Genomic DNA, 6,000 nt, shown 5'->3' on the forward strand with positions numbered 1-6,000 from the left:
TTCCTCCCTTTCATCTTCCCCCGTGTGTATATTCTTACATATACGTGTCTCTTTTTTATTTTTTTTTAAGATTTTATTTATTTATTTGACAGACAGAGATCACAAGTAGGCAGAGAGGCACGCAGAGAGACAGAGAGAGAGGGAAGCAGGCTTCCTGCGGAGCAGAGAGCCCAATGCGGGGCTCGATCCCAGGACCCTGGGATCATGACCTGAGACAAAGGCATAGGTTTTAACCCACTGAGCCACCCAGGCATCCCTACATGCCTCTTTTGTGCCCCTTTCTTGCCTGACTAATTCTCCTACGCATTCACATGTATCTTTTTTTTATACTGTATATATTAATTCTGCAACTTTATTGTTTTCACTAAATGTCTCGGGGAACTTTCCAGGTCAGGAATGTACGTCTCCCTCATTTTTCTAAAAAGACTGCTCATTTCCCCGTGTGAACGCACTGGGCTGTAGCCCCTCCCCGTGCTGGTGCTGCAAAGTTCTGCAGTAAACGTTCCTGTGTTCGCCGAGCTACATGCACGAGTGAGCACTGCTACAGGAGAGTCCTAGCGGTGGGAGGGCAGTGCGAGTTCTGGAAAAGAAGGCCAGATGACCTTCTGAAGAAGGCTCCAGAACCAGGTTATTTCTGAAACTGCTGCTGGCATGAACATTTCTTTGACCTCTAGCAGGGAAGGGGGTAATGCCCTTAGGCAGGCCATTTCACCCCTTTGAGCCTTAGTTTGCTCATCTGTAAAATGGGAGGCCGGGTCAATGCACAGTAAAGTTGTGTTGTATGTGAAGGACTGAGATCGCTGTTAATGCGGAGAGGCTCAGCGGCTAGACACCACCCCCTCCATCATGCAGGAAGCAGAACAAGGAGGCCGAAGAAGGAGGAGAAGCATCAAGGATATGCAAAACATGTGCGTTAGGCCAGCAGTTCTCAGTGGGAGAGGTGGGTGTCATTCTGTCCCCCAGAGGACGTCTGCCAATGCCTGGAGACAGTTTAGTTGGCATAGCCAGACAGGCTCGTACTGGCATCTAGTAACGAGGGGCCAGAATGAAACTCAACTCCCTCAGTGCACAGGATGGCCTCCAAGACAGAGAATTATTCCGCCCCCAATGTCAATACTGCCAAGGATAAGAAGGCCTGCTCTGCGGCTCTCTCTTATCTGATGCCTGCCCCCCAACAAACCTCATTCAAAGATGAGGGAAGTGAGCCCCAGAGAGGGAATGGCCTGCCTGAGCCTCCCCAGCCATACACTCTTGGCTCATCGGACCACCGCGGTCTGCGGTCCTAAAAGCACAAAGGTTTTATGACTTTGCACTTGAAATCACAATCATTGCTCCCACCCATTTGTTGCAGAGGCTACACACTTTACGAGGATTAACTTGTTTTATGTGGATAAGGTTAAAAATCTCTTCAAGATCACACACTAAGTAGCAGATCTGGGCTCTAGACCCAGATAAGAGGAGTCCAGGGACCGATCTCTTGACCCCTATGCACTCCAGCCCCCCTCATGCTCTGAACTTTGACCTTGGCAGCTTGCACAGGGCTCCCTCCTCTAAACTGGAGCATAACTGCCAGCCCTTTAGCTGGAGGCAGGGGGAAGCCCCTGCCTCAAGCCCCTCCCATCTGCAGGGACCTGGTCACTGTTGCCCAGCTGGGTGGTTCTGGAGCCCTGCGGCCAGTTTCAGCTCTGGCCCCATTCAGTGCCTCAGGAACAAAAGCTGTGCTCTGAACAGGGGTACGAGATAGCTGCAGGGACAGGAGGGAAGAGGCCTGTGCAAAGTTCCCGGAGCAAACCCAGCTACACAACTGAGGCCCCGGCTGCAGTCTTGGGCACCAGCACATTGCAACCCATCTCATCCACCATCCTCGGTCGATTTGGCTTTTGGCAAGTGTCAGTGCGGTGGAGGGCTCAGCATAAAGCTCCCATGGGGTAAGCAGTTAAGTGCAGACCCCCAGGAGTGGATTCTACAAGGTGGTCTCCTGGCGGGGGGCAGTGCTGCATTTCAGCTCTGCCCCCTCTGAGCTGCGCAACATTCTCGGAGCCTCTATACAACCTCTGACAAGTGGAGAGGTCAATCCCAGCAGTCCCAGCTGTAAATGTGAGGACCGGAGCTCCTGTCCTGGATGCCAGTACCCCACAATCCTGGGAGAGACTGTGACTAGCTTTGCAACCCACTGGCCGGATGACCTTGAGCAAGTATCTTCCCCTCTTTCTGCCTCTGTTCGCTCAACCTTCAAAAGAAGGGGCAGGATCTTCAATCTAGAAGCCCTCTAGAAGTCCTTTAATCCAGAAGCTTAGAACTCCAGTCTTACCTCTCCCCGGGGCTGACGTCTTTGAGCATCCAGGACACGCATTTCTCCATACCTCATGTCCCAGGTGCAGCTCTAAAGAGCAAGGCAAAGCTCCTTGCCTTTCTCGTTCCTGTCCTCCACGCTTGCCTGCCGGAGAAGAGCTGTTCCGGCCCCCCTGAAGTCACCAACACCCTGACCCTTAGCCCAGCAAAGCCAACACTGTCTCCAGCCAGTGGATGGTTCCTGTAGCATCTACCTGCTCTGGCCAAGTGCCCAGGGAAGTCTACTGAGCAGTGCTCACTGGAGCTGTGGGTAAAGGGGCAAGCTGGGGTCTTCCTCTCTGCATGTGACACTCCCTTCTCCAGGGGAGAGGTTGGACTGCCTCAGGGGAAAATATCCTGAACACCAGCCCTTTGTGTGAGGGGAGTGGGGGGGTCCCTGGTGGTCCTACTGCCTCAGAGGCCATCTCTGCAGTCAGAGTTCAGAGGGCAGTAGAAGGATCCTCCCTAGGCTCAGGATCTTGGCTTTAAGGGCTTCATTCTTATCAAACCTCCTCTGGACTCATCTTTGGCCAGGGTGGGAGAAGAAAGGTGAGATGGAATTAGGTGCAGCAGTGAGGTGTGGGAGTCTAGTCGGTAAGGATGGGATTTGGGAAAGGCAGGGAGAGTGGGTGTAGAGTGCTAGTGAGAGGCTGTCTCTTGAAAGGGTTAGAGAGAGGTGGAGTGAGGTGGGTGACTCCGTCCTGATGGGTGGCCAGACCCTTGTCCTATTGCTGAGTATGAAAGTCCCTGGCCTTACATTTGTTGGAGGAAGACGGTACCCTCCCCAATGTGCTTTAACGGGGTGGTGTTTGCCGCAAGCATTTCTCTGTAAAGGGTGGGAAGGGGGTCTTGGGTGGGGTGGGGGAGGGGAACAGAATCATCATTTATCTGAAGACAAATCCCAGAGTCCAGATGCTGAGGTGGGGTAGGCAGGGAGATCCCTATTGGGTTTGAGGGTGACATGCAGAGTCTCTGCCCTGAGATTTCCCTGTCTTAAGGAAGGGCTTATTTCCCAGAACATCTGGGGGCTTTCATTTTCCCTGGAGGGAGGATACTGTTATCTGTGACCTATCTATCTAAGACCCTTATCATTCCGAAGCAAGGGTGGGAGAAGAGATCCAAACTTAGTTTCAGAGGGAGGCGGAAGGTGCGTCCGTCTCCGAAGAGATTGGGGGGTGGGGGGCGCCTAGATACGTGCGGAGGTTGGACCCCACTTTGGGAGGGTACATTCCATTCCAAGGGGTAAATTAGGGAGCGGAATCCTATCTCTAGAACCTGGGGCTAGGACTGAAAGAGCCCATTTCTGATGGGAAAAGAGGCTGTTCTGCTCTCTGGATGGTGAGAGACCCTCTCTTTTTGGGGGAGGGGACCCGCGTCTCCAGTGGATGAGGGCCCCGATTCTGGAGGAAGACGCCCCGTTTTTGCTCCCTGGATGCATGGCCAAAGGACCCGTCTCGCGTGGACGGGCCCGCCCCCACGCTACCCGACGCGGTGCGCTTACCTCAAGGCCCGGGCTCGGGTCTGCGGACTCGGATCTGCCGGGCTCCGACTTGAGGTTCCTGCGCTCTGAGCTCCGGGTGCGTCCAGTCTCTGCCCCACTTCCCCCAGCGACTCGCGGGGTTTCCTGGCTCCGCCGAGCCGCGCCGGCCAATCAGCGCTGCCGGCCCCGGCCCTCGTTCGCGCCGCAGCCAATGAACGTGCCCGCCACGGGCCACCGCCCCCGGGGGGGAGGGGGAAGGCAGGGCGGGGGCAGAGTCCGGCCTCCGGGGGCGAAGGAGCCGGGGGCCTGGAGGAGGGACCGCGAGGGCCGGGAGCGAGGGTTAGGGCTGGGGAGGAGGAGGCTGAGGACCCTCGTCAGGCCGGAGGGGAGCCTATCTGATGGAGGGTGGAAAGCGCGTCTCTAAAAGGGGGCGGCTCTATAGGTTGATTTCACCTAGACCTTAATTACCTCCTGTCCTCTCTATCCTGGGTCCTGGGGGCTGCGAGTGAGTGTAGTTGCCTCACCTGCACCCCGCGCCCAGGCTCTGGAACCCGAGATCCGGATTCAGTGTCGTATGATGCCCTGCCCCTCTCTGCACCGCCACCCTCCGGGGCGGGCGTTCAGGGCCCTCTCGCTCAGCCCTCCCAGTTGCCATTCGCTTAATACCTCCTGCCCAACCAGCTCCTCGAGAGAAATAGCTTGTGCACCCTGGAGGCAATGCAAAGAGCACTGGACTAAGAGTCCATGGTTCCGTCTGCATGATCTCGGGCAGATCACCCAACCTACCCCATTCTCAGTTTCCCTAAGAGCAAAGGAAGACGATAGTGACAGTACCTCCTTCATGGGTGTAAATGAGATTGTAGATGTGATGAAGGTGATTTTATATAAATTAAAATGCAATAGGAAAGCTAGTTAATATTAAAGGGTGAACGACTGATAGCCCAGTAGCTTTCTAAAGGGATTTGGAAAGAGGATGCATTCATTCAGTGGTAGAGTCAAAGACACACAAACTGCCCATCAGAACAACATGTGATCACCAAGAGCTCATAATGAATGAAAATTCCAGACCCTGGGGACGCCTGGGTGGCTCAGTTGGTTGAGCGGCTGCCTTCGGCTCAGGTCATGATCCCAGCGTCCTGGGATCGAGTCCCACATCGGGCTCCTTGCTCCGCAGGGAGCCTGCTTCTCCCTCTGACTCTTCCTTCCACTCTGTCTGCCTGTGCTCGCTCTCATTCCCTCTCTCTCTGACAAATAAATAAATAAAATCTTAAAAAAAAAAAAAAAAAAAAAGAAAATTCCAGACCCTAAAAGGCCACAGAAGAGCATAGCTTGGTTTTCCCTGTTCATCCTGATCAGTCATTGTTTCTTTAGTCTGCTGGTATCTTGCAGGAACCTGAGATCCCTCCTTTCTGCTTTCCAGGAATCCAGGCTACCCTATCTCTGGTTAGGCAAGGACTGTTGTTCTAGGAATTAAGACAAGTAAAGAACAAACAAATAAGCAAATAAAAAAAAAAAAAAAAACAGCCAAACAGCAAAACAAAATAAAAACAAAAACAAAGAACCAAAAACAACAACAACAACACACTACCTGCTCTCTGGTGTGGTCTATGAGGATAGGGACCAAAAAGAAACAATAAATAAGAATCACCCAAAGGAACAGACAGAAAATATAATTGACCCAAGGTTCTGCTGAAATTGAGAGAGCTTTGACAATATTTTTTGGCATGTTAATCCTGCCACCTCGCTTGCAGAACTTTAGGAGGCCTGGGTTATAAATCTATCAATTTTTCCTTAAAATCTAAGCCATGTAGATAATCCTCTTTACTGTCCAAAACCTGCCCAGAGAAACAAAATGGTCAATAAACATAGGAGGAAATTAAGTTTGTCAAAGAAAGGCAGGCATAAGAGATGGAAAAACGTCATCTACCAGAATGGCCTAATTTTTATTATTATTACTACTATTATTTATAATAGTAAGTTATACTATATATACTACTAGAAGTATATATATACTATATTTATACCATATATGTAATAGTAGTATATACTATACTATATAGTAGGGGGTTTCAAGGAAGTGGACAATTTCATGAATTGCTGATGGGAATACAAATGATCGGAGCCTTCCTGGAGAGAAACTGGGTATTCCTATTAAAAACATTTTCCTGAACAATGAATGGTGCAAAGGT

General features: G+C 51.6%; 1 protein-coding gene across 1 annotated transcript in view; it reads right to left on the bottom strand.

Moving 5' to 3' along the window:
- ABAT (4-aminobutyrate aminotransferase) overlaps positions 1-4,413 on the bottom strand; it is an 81,420-nt gene extending 77,007 nt beyond the window's left edge. The window contains exon 1 of the mRNA XM_082750117.1: positions 3,833-4,413. The gene's annotated coding sequence lies outside the window, so the exon portion shown is untranslated. The remainder of the gene's footprint in view (positions 1-3,832) is intronic.
- Between the last annotated feature and the right edge of the window lie 1,587 nt (positions 4,414-6,000).

Source organism: Mustela nivalis (genome assembly GCF_964662115.1).
Source record: "Mustela nivalis genome assembly, contig: HAP1_SCAFFOLD_690, whole genome shotgun sequence".
In the NCBI taxonomy this organism is placed as follows: domain Eukaryota; kingdom Metazoa; phylum Chordata; class Mammalia; order Carnivora; family Mustelidae; genus Mustela; species Mustela nivalis.